The 13252-nt window shown below is 42.4% G+C and overlaps 1 long non-coding RNA gene across 1 annotated transcript in view; it reads right to left on the bottom strand.

Moving 5' to 3' along the window:
• Positions 1-5120: 5120 nt before the first annotated feature.
• LOC142071616 (uncharacterized) overlaps positions 5121-13252 on the bottom strand; it is a 43255-nt gene continuing 35123 nt past the window's right edge. Inside the window, exon 4 of the long non-coding RNA XR_012667740.1 lies at positions 5121-7509. This is a non-coding gene — a long non-coding RNA (uncharacterized LOC142071616). The remainder of the gene's footprint in view (positions 7510-13252) is intronic.

Genomic DNA, 13252 nt, shown 5'->3' with positions numbered 1-13252 from the left:
ACCTAAACTCAGAGTGTACATACAGGTGTCTATACTCTGAGGAGGGACCTAAACTTAAAAAGTAATGGCTGAATTTTCAAAAATGATCACTGACTGTGGATGCTTCAATTTTTGGTTTCCCATTTGACACCTTAAAGGGGTGTCTTAAAGACTTACAGAAAGTAATTAGCTATCTCCCATCTGAAAATCAGGATCCTTTAAGGTGTATCAAGTTCAAATCCAAAAAAATCACTAGTTACTCTAGAGTCACATTAGAAAATGTAGGCTATTATGTATAGTAATAGACATATAATGTAATTTATCTGAGACATTCACTATACATAGGCATGGCTGAAGACATACCTATTTTTATATACACACACATACACACAAATTAAGCAGGAAAGTGGAAAAATACAGAATGAATTTGAAGACTCTATGTAGTAATCACCAAGTCCACAGAGCTTTCTGGATTGCCCAGATAGGAATTTTAGTTAGTTTGTTAGAATCATTTCCACAATCCCTCTCTTTACTCTTAAAGCACAGAAATTGGAAATGGAAAGACCTATTAAGTCATAGGCTATCCTTGGGAGCAATACTTGGTGAGCCAGATTCTGAGGTCTGGCTGACCTGCACACAGCACAGATCACTAGTGTTGGGAGCAAAAGCATAAAACTCTCATTTGCACTCTCCTGATCCCGAGGTGGCTCTGTGCAAGTCAGGTCTTCAGCATGAGTTAGAGCAGCCTAGAGCCTGCTCTGACTTCTCCTGGCTAACAGTGGGCTCCAAAGGGGCAGGGGTCCAAAGTACAGCTAAGGATCACTGCAGTGTAGGTATGTCCTGGACATACTTTGTGTCACCAGTCATACATCGTACACAGGGTGGGAAGGTAGTGGAAGAGTCCCTACATTGGCTCTGTGCAAGCTGAGGATCACCCTTACAGTTGGGTGATCTGTTTGGGGCTAGATATGGAGAGGTTACTTACCTTGCAGTGACTTGAGGTCTTTGATATATTTTGTCCCTAAAGTGCTGCACCATAGGAGGCTCACAAGCAGTAAATCAACAAGGAGGTGCGTGTTGAGGAGACAAGTCCTAGAAAGTGCAGAGGACTGTGTCACCAAAGGCAGTACCATTCCTGGAAGCAGGTCAGATGGCATAATTCTTGGCCAAAGTGTTAAAGAAAGACCAAGTTTCAATCCTACAGCTTTCTGCTATGGGAACATCTTTTAGTATAGCCATAGATGTGGACTGAGTCCTAGTGGACTGTGCTGTTGCTCTGCAAAGGCACTGCTTCCCAGCAGACTCATAATTGGTTAAAATGCGACCCAAAACCCACTTCAACAGTCTTTGAATGGAAGTAGGTTATCCCTTTATCATCTCTGCAAAAAAGAAACAAATAATCTGGGAAGGACCCTGAAGGTCTTAGTCTGTTGAGGAAGAAGGCGAGGGCCTCCTGACATGTAGTGTACGTAAGCTGGTTTCCTCTCGGAGGTAGAACACTGGTAGGCAGAGCTCTGATTAATATGTTATTCCGAAGAGACCTTAAAGAGGAACCGAGGATGGGGACACAGTATAACTTTATCTCTGTAGAAGGTAGTAAATGTGGGCTCACCATGGGAGCACCGGGCTCTCCCATTGGTCTAGCCAAAGGGATGGCTATAAGGAATGAAGTCCTGAGGGAGAGGTGGAGGAAAGAACATGTTGCCATCAGTTCAAAGGGGGTTTCCTCAGGACACTGAGAACCAAATTAAGGTCCCACTGTGGGGCTGAGTTCCGTACAAGGGGAAACAAGTTGTGTAAATCTGTGAAAAATCTGGGGATACTAGGGTGAGCAAAAACTGAGAAGTCCTTGATGGGCAAGTGGAAGGCTGTGATAGTAACCAAATGTACTCTGACTGAGCTCATTGATAGACTTGGTGTCTATAAAGGTCGTTTAGGATTTTGGAGAGCAGGATTTCTCGAGAACAGTGAAGAGAACACCAGGAATGGAAGCATTACCACTTCTGAAGGTAAGTTTTGCAAATACTAGGTTTCCTACTAGATAGGAGAACTGACTGGACGCTATCCAAAGAGGTTGGCTCCATACTCGAGAACATCTAGGAACCATGCTCTGAGGTTCAAGAAGGAGAGGTTGGGATAGATCAGAGTTCCAGAATTCAGTGACAGGAGATCCTTCCTGAAGAGAGGCATTGCCACAGAGAGGTGAAGGAGGTTTTAGGAAAAAGAGAAATCAAAATAACTAAACAAACAAAAGAAAAAACTAAGAATAAAGTGTCTATGTTAAGAAAGGCGGGAAGCTCAGAACAGTGGACACGCAATTGCTTCATTTTGAGTTGCAAGCTGTTGAGAAGGAACTGAGCACTGGTGGGGCCATGCCTCCTTAGGTCTCGTCTACACTCGAAATGCTACAGCGGCACAGGTGCAGCACTGTGCGCCACTGTAGCGCTTCAGCATAGCCAGGGCGGCTCTACCAATTTGGGCGCCCCAAGCAGTCACTGCCGACTTGCCGCCGCTGCTAGAGCGGCGGAGCTGCTGCCCAATTGCTTCCGCGCCTGGACGGAAGAGCGGGAGCTGCCGCCCAAAAGCTGCCGCGCCCGGAAGAGTGGCAGAGCTGCTGCTGAATTGCTGCCATGGGACATGGACGGCTGCCCCATTCTGACTGCCGCCCAAGCACCTGCTTGGAAAGCTGATGCCTGGAGCCGGCCCTGAGCACAGACTCTCACTACAGTGACAGGAGGAGTTCTCCTGTTGGCATAGTTAACCCACCTCCCTGAGAGGCAGTAGCTAGGTCAATGGAAGAATTCTTCCATCAACCTCATGGTGTCTACACCAGGTCAAATTAATTGTCTTTCTCAGGTGATTTTTCACACCCCTGAGCGACGTAGCTGGGTCAATTTAACTTTTGAGTATAGGCCTGGCCTTATATGTCATTGTTTGGAAGCATGAGCCTGTGGACTCTGCTTTGCTTTCTCCAGTTGAGAGCACACAGGTGTGGGCACATCCTGCAGTGAAGCACACATAGGGACATATACTTGAAGAAGAAGCTGGCTTTGTAGCCAGATTCTGTTAGTGATGCAGCAATAAGTGGCTGCACTGCACCAGAAGATCTGGCTCCGCATTTTCATCACCGCTATTCTGAGACTACTCCATATATTTATAGTCCTCACTGGTAGGATTTTTTCCTGAGCTCTATTTCCTTGGTCCACGCTACACATTTCCTCTTTCTTCTTAGTATTTATGCCTTTCAAATACATGTATATGTTTGTCATATTTTTCTTTAGTGATAATTTGGCCAAGCTATATATATTTTGTTTTTTTAATCTCCTTTCATAATACAGTCCCCTTCAGCCCCTTACTCACTTTTGTTGTTCTCTAGACAGGGGAAGATAATTGGCTGCAGGCTCTGAACAAGTAGATTTTTACATGGTTAAACAAAGATAAGCTTTCTGGAATATATCTTGTACAATAAATAAATTTTGGAAAGTAGTTTTATAACTTAAGTGATAGGTTTTGAGTTAAGCTCTCTCTTCCCTGGCTAAAAACAAAACAAAACAAAAAACCCAAGAACACATTCCTAGAATTGATAAATCTTATTTATTGTAGGACTTTTAAAAACATTTTCATAAATGGTCAACTGATGACAGAAAAATTTAGATTCTACACTCTAACTTGCGTGTACTTTAGCAATCTTATCTACAAATGATTAGAAGGTTTATAGGATAGGAAAATGAGGAATTTTCTTTGGTTTTCAGAATAAATCATGTTCAGAACATGTTCTTTGGTATTCTGAAAGCTAAAATAGAACAAGAATGCATTGCTTAATATAAAATATAAATCTAAATTGGGGCAGATTCACACCATTGGGGCTTTATTCTGAATTTTAGTGATTGTGAAGCATCTCTATAGATAACTGACTTGTGTGTGCTCTACCCAGCATTCAACACTATAAGTACTGGAAGCATGTATTGGCAAAACATCACGAAGGCGGGATTCGACCAGATGGACTCTTGAATATTGTAGGGAGGTGGTGTCGTTCCCTGGTGCCCCAGAGAGGGACGAGCTCCGCCAGATACCAGAGTGGGTGGAGTCAGAGCACTCCAAGCCCACCCCCCAGAGGCTCAGAGGCTGGACAGGAAGTAGAAGAGTTCAACCTCAGAGCTCACTCGAGAGGCAGCTGCTGGAGAGGCCAGACATCTCTGACCCAGCTCCCGCTGGGGAGACTACAGCAACCAGCGGTGGACCTGGAGACTGGCCAGACCAGCCAGTACTCAACATGGATCAGTGTGTGGGAGAGTCGCCGAGCCTACCCCTCGCCAGCTACCCTAGAGGATCCAATGGTGATCGACCCCCCCGAGGACCCCACCTTGACTCAGGTACCTCCAGAGCGGGAGTGGGGAAGTAGCCCTGGGAGCAGACGACCCGAGTCTGGCTGCAACACTGCTGGAACCTATGTCAGTGTGTTGCAGCCAGGATCCCCACTGACACAGCAGCGGGCCTTTGGCTGCTGCTAGGGCCCCGGGCTGGGACGCAGTGGAGTGGGAGGGTCTGGGTCCCCCGCTGCCACCCAACGCGTGGGTGGCAGTCTCCCCCTCTCCCAGGCCCTCTGAACCTGAAGCCTGGGTGTGCTATTTACCTGTGTTTGCTCAGTCCCTGCCTGAGGGCCTGAGCTGTGACTCTTCGCTGCCTCGCCCTGACCCAGGGCTGGTTATCCGCTAATTGTTACCTGTGTGTGCTCAGCCCCCTGCCAGATGGCTTGAGCCAGGACTCCTGCTGCCCAGCCAATTCCCCAAGGGGCCATGCAAGGACTAAAGGAGGCGGTGTGGTTCCCCGCCGCCCCGGAGAGGCACGAAGCCCGACGAACCCGCTCTACAAATATACATTACAAATATGAAAAGTGAGTCATCCCCGCAGTTATCGTAAAGAAAGTGTGCAAATATAAAGGAAAACGCTTCTGTGCTGTCTCATAAATAGGGGGGAACTCAGAACAAAATAAAATAATGGGCCAGATTCTGATCTTGGAAACATGGGTGTAAATCCTGAACAAATCCCCAGTGTTGCTTTCTCTAGTGAAGTTTCTATACTTCTGGAAAAAAATAAACCGTGAATGTTGTGCATTGCCTAAAAGTGAAAAATGAAAGCTGTGACACTGGCCACATCTTTTTATTAAGGAAGTTTTAAAAGGTTAATAAATCCTTGCCATGTAAGTATCAGAGACATTACAATAATCATTACAACAGTGAGCTTTTGTTTAGGGAAACATTATACAGTAATACAATCATCCGATCTCTCTACTTAACAAAGTGTTCCCATATTAGAGAGTGAGCATCTTTACTCTATCCATGGTATGTTGTTTCCAGTTATTTTATTAAATTGACTGAAGTATCTGATTACATGCATAAAACAAACCAGGTATGCATAAGACTATCATTAGAAAAAGCCATCAGGATAATTAGAACCAAAATATTTTCACAAAGAAACAGAATTAAACTCAATTCCTGCCTCCTCCAGTCCAAGGGAAATGGGACTATTAGAGTAATAGATATCACTTTGTACATGGACAATTAAGGGCCTTACTATTACTGATGCCAACAGAAGTTGGATCAGGACCTAGAAAACAGGGACAGTATGCTCCTGCCATTCCTACAAGCCTGTAGCATATGTGCAAGAGCTGGGATGCCTAGCCACACATAAGGTAATAGATCATCCCTGTGACTTTATCTGGGCTGCTAGCAGATACACTGTCCTACTGCTCTTGAGAGCTTGGATGCAACATGATGCTATTGCGTGGGAGAAGAGGGTGTGGGGACGTCTTTACATGTTCGTCCCCCATTACTGCAAGCATACAGCATAAGGAGGATTTTTCTCTCCATACTTCCAAATAAAATAATTGGAGCACCTTTCTTAACTAAGAACAGGTACCCACTGGCAGATAGATAATTTGTGTGGTAGTTAATACAGCTACAAATGAAATATTTATAGGGCCAGAGCCTGCTTCCCTTAAAGCCAATGACAAAATTTCCACTATATGCATGGGAGCAGTCTGGCCCAATGAGTTTAGTAGAATCATAAGTATCAAAATGTTAAAAAGCAAAAACTAAAGGAAGGCCATATTAAAACTACACAACTTTATTTCAGATTAATTTGAAACAAGGTTTTAGTGAGACTGAGTTTTTATGTGCAATTTTGTTTGCAATGCAGACTGGTAGCAAGGATGTTTTGGGGAGTCCCGCCAATAAGGTAATATAATATCTTAGAAATAATGAAGGAAAAGATCAGTTCTGGCAGCATGTGTATGCAGAAAGAGAGAGCACAAGATGACTGTATTTTTGTTTGAATAAGGGGGGGAAAGATAACTCTGTAGGCAAACCAATATAAGTATCAAAAGTCACTTTTCAGTCCGAAAGAGGTACCTTTTAAAGAAAAACACTGAATTTTTGACAACCACCGTCACATACCACAGTGTCAAATGATCATGAAGCTCAAGTTCTCCTAGAACTAATATGAATGGCCTCAGTCTTTGCCAAATTCCACTTGCTGCTTCAGAATACTGCTGGTTATCCAACTGTGGGTTTCTCAGCAACAATCAACTAGCACTGAAAGCACCTCAGGGGCATAATGTTTCAAATAAAAAAGCTGAGTATTTTTGGCATTCCTGTGGCATTCCTTGCATCATGATGGCAAATCTATGTCAGAGAGGCAGCAGACTGATCAGAAACAATGTTGGGGAGATAATGAATAGAAAATGGATACCCAATAAAAGATAACTAAGCCAGAAACTGGCTGTACCTTGGCAAAAAATAACTTGAATCACATCAACACACTATCACTTACTTAAATGTAAAGTGAGTCCAGCTGACCCAAGTCTTATGTTCCAGTCTTCAGCGCACAAAATGTCTGAATACCCACAGAATAAGTTTACAAAGTTAAGTGCTCATAGCAGGACTTCTTTGCGGTGATTCTTTCTTTAATGGCTGCATTCATTTCTTTGAGGGATTTCAGAGAGTAGTACTAGGTAACTGTTCATCTACCCCAAGAAGATAGGGTTCTGTGAGGCTCCATTCTGCCACCAGCCCTGTTCAATGTATATCATTACAGTTATGTATTGCTTGTGGAATGCCAACAGTGATTTTAGTGCTGAGCAGAGCACCAAATAGACTATTAGCTGGCTCCTGCTGATAAGGGAAGAGCCCTTTCTCCTTACTGCTGGGAAAGGCTGGTTATGGTGGTCCTCATTCTACTGGGTGCTTCTTACTGGTGGAGCAGAAACAGATACTTTTCAAGCTTTGTAGTAGTGATGCCATCTGTCAGTGGATGGCCATTGAAAGCAACAGAGAAGTGAGCTTTTAAGCTCTCATTTAGACTCCAAGTGTTGGCTGTTTCCATTTTCCCAGTGAAGGAGTGTCCTTCCCTTTGTCTGCTGCTATGGAGGAACGAGAAAAATTGCTGCAAGGAGTCTGTGGAATTTAGCCACACTGTGAGCTAGCTGCACTTTCCAGCTGGCTGGACCAAAATTTGTTACAAGTAAAAATTCTGTTTGAAAAAGGAAAAATAAAATCGTGAAAAAGATTTTACATTATCTGTCCAGCTCTATCATTAATTCACACTTGACTTTATGTGTACAGCTACCTTAAAAGGAATGTTTACTATGTATGCCTAGTCCTGCATTTTCAGTAGTCCCTAACACTACTCTTTTCCCCTTCCCCCTACATGTAGCAAATCATGCACTCTTCTTTGAGGACCATGTTCATGCTGACTTCTCCTATCTGCCCACCTCCTACTCCTGCCTTTTAATTACTCCTATACAAGCACTGTGAGGGCTCAGTTGCATGGGGAACACAACTCTATGGTATGCCCCTGAGTCTAGATGGAACATGCACATACAATGAAGTGTGCAGTCATGCTCATGGTGCACGTAATGATTTGATAGAAATTTTCTACTACACAGGAGCAGATGTAATTTTCAATGCTCACAATTTTGTTAATTAGTTTTTCAAACTAAGCAAAGGTGCTATTCCTTCACAAGGATTATGTTTTGTATGGAAAAACCATCTTCTTGAATTAAAAGATGTCTGAAAGGATTTTGCTCCAATTTTCTCCCTTTCTGATACATATATGAAATATTTATCTTCAGACAGAGGCCAAATATAACTGGAGCAGCCAAGGATCCACTGTAATCAGCAATGATATAAAGTCCACCTCAGTTTTACATTTTAAAACATTACCCTTTCCAAGTCAAATCAATCAAGTCCTTTTTTAGGAAATATCCACCTTTTGTTGTTGTTAAAAGGCAGATAGAGTTTTAAATTTGGGAAAGGTATCTCACCATTTTCTTTGCTCTAATTTGATCTTTGGCTTTTTTTCCTTTCAATAGGAATTTTACAAAATGCTTGTTCAGCACATCTCTATCTTTAGAGTTGAAGAGGAAGGGAACCATCTGTAGAACATAAAATATCCTTGGCATGACTGTGATCATAATGACAGTTGCCCTCCCCATCCATGAGAGGGGGAGTTTGTTCCATTGCCTGTAATCTTCTTTCCAATTATTTTGAAGTTAGCATGCTTCATATCAGTGATATTTGGGGTTATTTTAATACCTAGATAATCAAATCCAGGCTTTGCTCACTGAAGGGGCAATTTTGTGGTATACTTGGTAGTTTGATGGGGAAAAAAACGTGTATTGAATCTAGAAAGGATGAATAATAAGAAGAGATGTTTATGTTAATACAAAAAAAAACCATTAAGTTGTTACTTACTAAGTGATCCCATTGGCTTTTTGGTCCTATATTGTTGGACCAATTTATAATTAATACAGTCACCTTCAATTTAGAATTTTTTTCTTTCAATGGTCCTTTAATAGTTTACTTGTTAATAAATTATTTTAAAGTATTTTTGTAGTTATTATCTTACTTTACTGGCTAGAAGCCCCAACCATGGGCCAGGACCTCATTGTGCCAGCTGCTGTACCAACACAGGACAAAAAAATGGTCCCAGCCTCAAAGAGCTTACAATCTAAATATAAGACAAGAGACAACGGATGGAGACAGACAGACAGACGGGAGTACAAGGAAACAATGAGACAATACTGGTCACAATTAGAAGTAGTGGTCTCATCGTATCAGCAGCCTAAGTGGTTTCCTAACTACTGAGGTCTAAATCTTGTGATCCCCTACGTTATAAATATCCTATAATGAGTATGATGTGCTTTGCTACAGTTGGGGAAAAAATGGGTTATGTGTAAACAAAATACTACCATCTGAAAATGCAGGTCTGTGCATGAATAGTAGAAAACTCCATTAACATTTAAGAGTGTTGTTGAGATGAAGGTGGTATGCTTCCTTGCATAGTTGCTTCGCTGCTTCAGGAAATGCCTGCTCAACTAAACTGATCTAAATATGCTAAGATTTCTGTAAAAAGTAGTTCACACCTTTCTGAAGCTACAATTTCTCATCGATTGAACATAATGCTAAGAACCTCTGGAACTGACTGGCCTACTTAAGATGTTACACTTCAAGCCTGACCCAATGCACATTAAAAGTCCATGGCAAGACTTCCACAGACTTCAGTAGGCATTGGGTCAGGCCTCTGTATAGCACTTTACGAACACTAGACCCAATACTGCTCCCATGTAAGTCAATGGCAAAATCTTCATTTTAACTAAATAAAGTTAAGTAGGTAAATATCATTAACTCCAACTTGCAGATGGGGAAATTGAGGACCTGAAAGGCTAAGTGACATTCTCTGGGTTACAAAGCAAGTCAGTGTCAGAACCATGATTATAACCAGTTCTAGACATCTGCCTAACCTACAGGAACTCAGTGCTCCTGCACCCAAAAGGCAATTGTAACTCAGTTTCTTCATTGGTAAAAATGGAGATAACATAGCAAGTTTTGATGTACCTTATGTCTCTCTGGTTTAATACAAAGCTGCCCATTGATTTTAGCACTCATTTATTGATTTAGGAAGGGGTTTCAAAAGACCAGTGGACCAGTTGTCAGACCAGACACTGTGGGCCCAATCTAAAGCCAATTAAAGTAAATGGGAATCTTTCTATAGGCTTCCATTAACTTTGGCTGAGCCCCTAAATGGGCACGTACACTCAGTGGGTCAACTTTGGAGGGACAAACATGGACAGCCACTAGAGAGGTTAGTGCTTCAGCAGCAGTTAGCAGGATGACACATTGTGTATGGTCTGTTTCCAGGAATCATATATGGCAGAAGCAAAGGGAAGTGATACATGAGTGACTGGCCAGCTCTTCCCTCTCTGCTGGTTCATGGCTTCAAGCAACTGGGGTATATGTGTGTGTGTGTGTGTGTGTAACCATGTCCATCTGCCATTCCACCGTGGTTCTTACCATACCATTCTTCTGCACCATCGCATTTCTCCTCCTCCTCCTCTTTCCCCATCCCTCTGGCTCCACTACCCATTCTTGTTACCCTCACGACTCTATAGTTCCCACCAGCTCTACCTGCTCTTCTTTCCTTCTCCATCCCAATCTCCTTCCTCCTGCCACCAACACAAATACAGATCTCACATCCACATCTGCTACCTCCTCCTTCCCTGTGGTGACATTTAGACCTCGCAACCCTCCTTCCACCCATTCTTCAACTCAGACCTCTTTCTAGGGTCCTGATATCCAGATTATGTCTAAACCTTGCAGATTCCTTCTGCCTAACATCTCTAAGCTATGGCCTTTCCTATCTATTCACACAGCTAAAACTCTCAGACAGGCTGCCATCTTCTCACATCTCAATTACTGCAACATCTGACCTTGAAAAATGCAACTTTGCCTCACTTACAGCTATTCAGAATACTGCAGCCCATGCTTTTCCTAGCCTGTTGCTTTGATTGTCACCCCTCTCTCTGCATCCTCCACTGGCTCTGCCTTCTCTATTGCATCAAACATAATATATTTGTCTTCACTTTCAAGTAGGGTGACCAGACAGCAAATGTGAAAAATCGAGACGAGGGTGGGGGGTAAAAAGAGCCTATATAAGAAAAAGACCCCAAAATCTGGACTGTCCCAATAAAATCGGGACATCTGGTTACCCTACTTTCAAGATCCTGCATAACATACTCCCCCATCTGATTCACTAGTGAGATGTCAACGCACATCTCTCATTGGCCCATGATGCCAGCCTCCGTTGCCTACTTGTTCAGTTTTAAAACAAGCACCTTCATGCTTTCTCCCATGCTGCCCCTCCCACTTGAACGGAGATCCCCAGAAACATCCACAAATGAATGCATTATCTCCATTCAAAATTCTCCTTTTCTGTGATTCCTACCAAAAAAACCAACAACCCCAAAATTGACAATGGCTAGGTTGCTAGTTTGCAGAGACCACGACCTAGCATTCTGACTAATATTGTCTCATTATTTCCTTGTACTCCCCCATCTGTCTGTATCCATCTATTGTCTCTTGTCTTTTACTTAGATTGTAAGGCCCAGATCAAAGGTATTTAGGGTCTTAACTTCCACTGATTTCAATTAGAGCTAGGAACTCAAAAATCTTTGTATACCTTGACCTTGAGCTCTTTGGGGCAGAGACAATTTTGTTGTTCTGATTGTACAGCACATTGGGGTCCTGGTCCATGATGAGGGTTCCTATGCACAACAGTAATAATAAACAACAGCAACATAGTTCCCCTCTATTTGACATTGGTGAGGCCTCATCTGGAGTACTGTGTCCAGTTTTGGGCCCCACACTACAAGAAGGATGTGGAAAAATTGGAAAGAGTACAGCGGAGGGCAACAAAAAAGATTAGGGGACTGGAGCACATGACTTATGAGGAGAGGCTGAGGGAACTGGGGTTGTTTAGTCTGCAGAAGAAAAGAATGAGGGGGGATTTGATAGCTGCTTTCAACTACTGAAAGGGGGCTCCAAAGAGGATGGATCTAGACTGTTCTCAGTGGTAGCTGATGACAGAACAGGGAGTAATGGTCTCCGGTTGCAGTGGGAGAGGTTTAGGTTGGATATTAGGAAAAACTTTTTCACTGGGAGGGTGGTGAAGCACTGGAATGGGTTACCTAGGGAGGTGGTGGAATCTCCTTCCTTTGATGTTTTTAAGTTCAGGCTTGACAAAGCCCTGGCTGGGATGATTTAGTTGGGGATTGGTCCTGCTTTGAGCAGGGGGTTGGAGTAGATGACCTCCTGAGGTCCCTTCCAACCCTGATATTCTATGATTCTATGAACAACAATGTAGTGTTATTGGGAAACTGAAAGTATTCCATTTTAACTCAGCTCCTTCACGTTTACTCTTTGAAACATAGTCTTTTTTTAGTTAACATAAATCTGCTTTTTCAACCATTTGGGGAGCAGGTGGGATAGACTGAGTTTAGCTCTGTTATTAATATATAGGGGACTATTTTTAGTTTTATGTATGGGATATTGGAAAATGGGATATTGGGAAATTCACTAAGTTTGTCATAGATCTAACATTTTTTAATGAAATGTTGTTTTAAAATTACAGAGCACCTAGCATTTCAGAGAAACACTGATAAACAAAGGGGAAAAAATGCCAAATTGAATTTCGTACACAAATGTATATGTGGTAAGTTAGAGCACAACCTAGACAGTCATCAGATCTGGCTTGTTTTTTTCCTTTTTTTTTTAAATCCAAGCTTGAAGAAAAATCAGTTCTAAAATTATAAAGTTAGAGACCAGGGGAAGATTTAAAAATCTGAAGTGTCTTCCAAAATCTGAGAGGGACGGGGTGGGGAGCATGCTTTTAGAAGTATTAAAGAGCAACACTGCGATGCGCAAACTACAGAACCCGAACCACCAAAAAAGAAAATCAGCCTTCTGCTGGTGGCATCTGATTGAGATGATGAAAATGAACATGCGTCAGTCCACTCTGCTTTGGATCATTATCGAGCAGAATCCATCGTCAGCATGGACGCATGTCCTCTGGAATGGTGGTTGAAGCACAAATGTGAATCTTTAGTGCATCTGGCATGTAAACATCTTGCGATGCTGACTACAACAGTGCCATGCGAACTGTTCTCACTTTCAGGTGACATTGTAAACAAGAAGCAGGCAGCATTATCTCCCGCAAATGTAAACAAACTTGTTTGTCTGAGCAATTGGCTGAACAAGAAATAGGACTGAATGGACTTGTAGGCTCTAAAATTTTACATTGTTTTATTTTTGAATGCAGTTATTTTTTGTACATAATTCTACATTTGTAAGTTCAACTTTCATGATAAAGAGATTGCACTACAATACTTGTAATGGGGGAATTGAAAAATACTATTTTATTTTTTACAATGCAATTT

Source organism: Caretta caretta, chromosome 3 (assembly GCF_965140235.1).
Source record: "Caretta caretta isolate rCarCar2 chromosome 3, rCarCar1.hap1, whole genome shotgun sequence".
In the NCBI taxonomy this organism is placed as follows: Eukaryota; Metazoa; Chordata; order Testudines; family Cheloniidae; genus Caretta; species Caretta caretta.
This window is presented reverse-complemented; position numbering and strand designations above follow the sequence as displayed.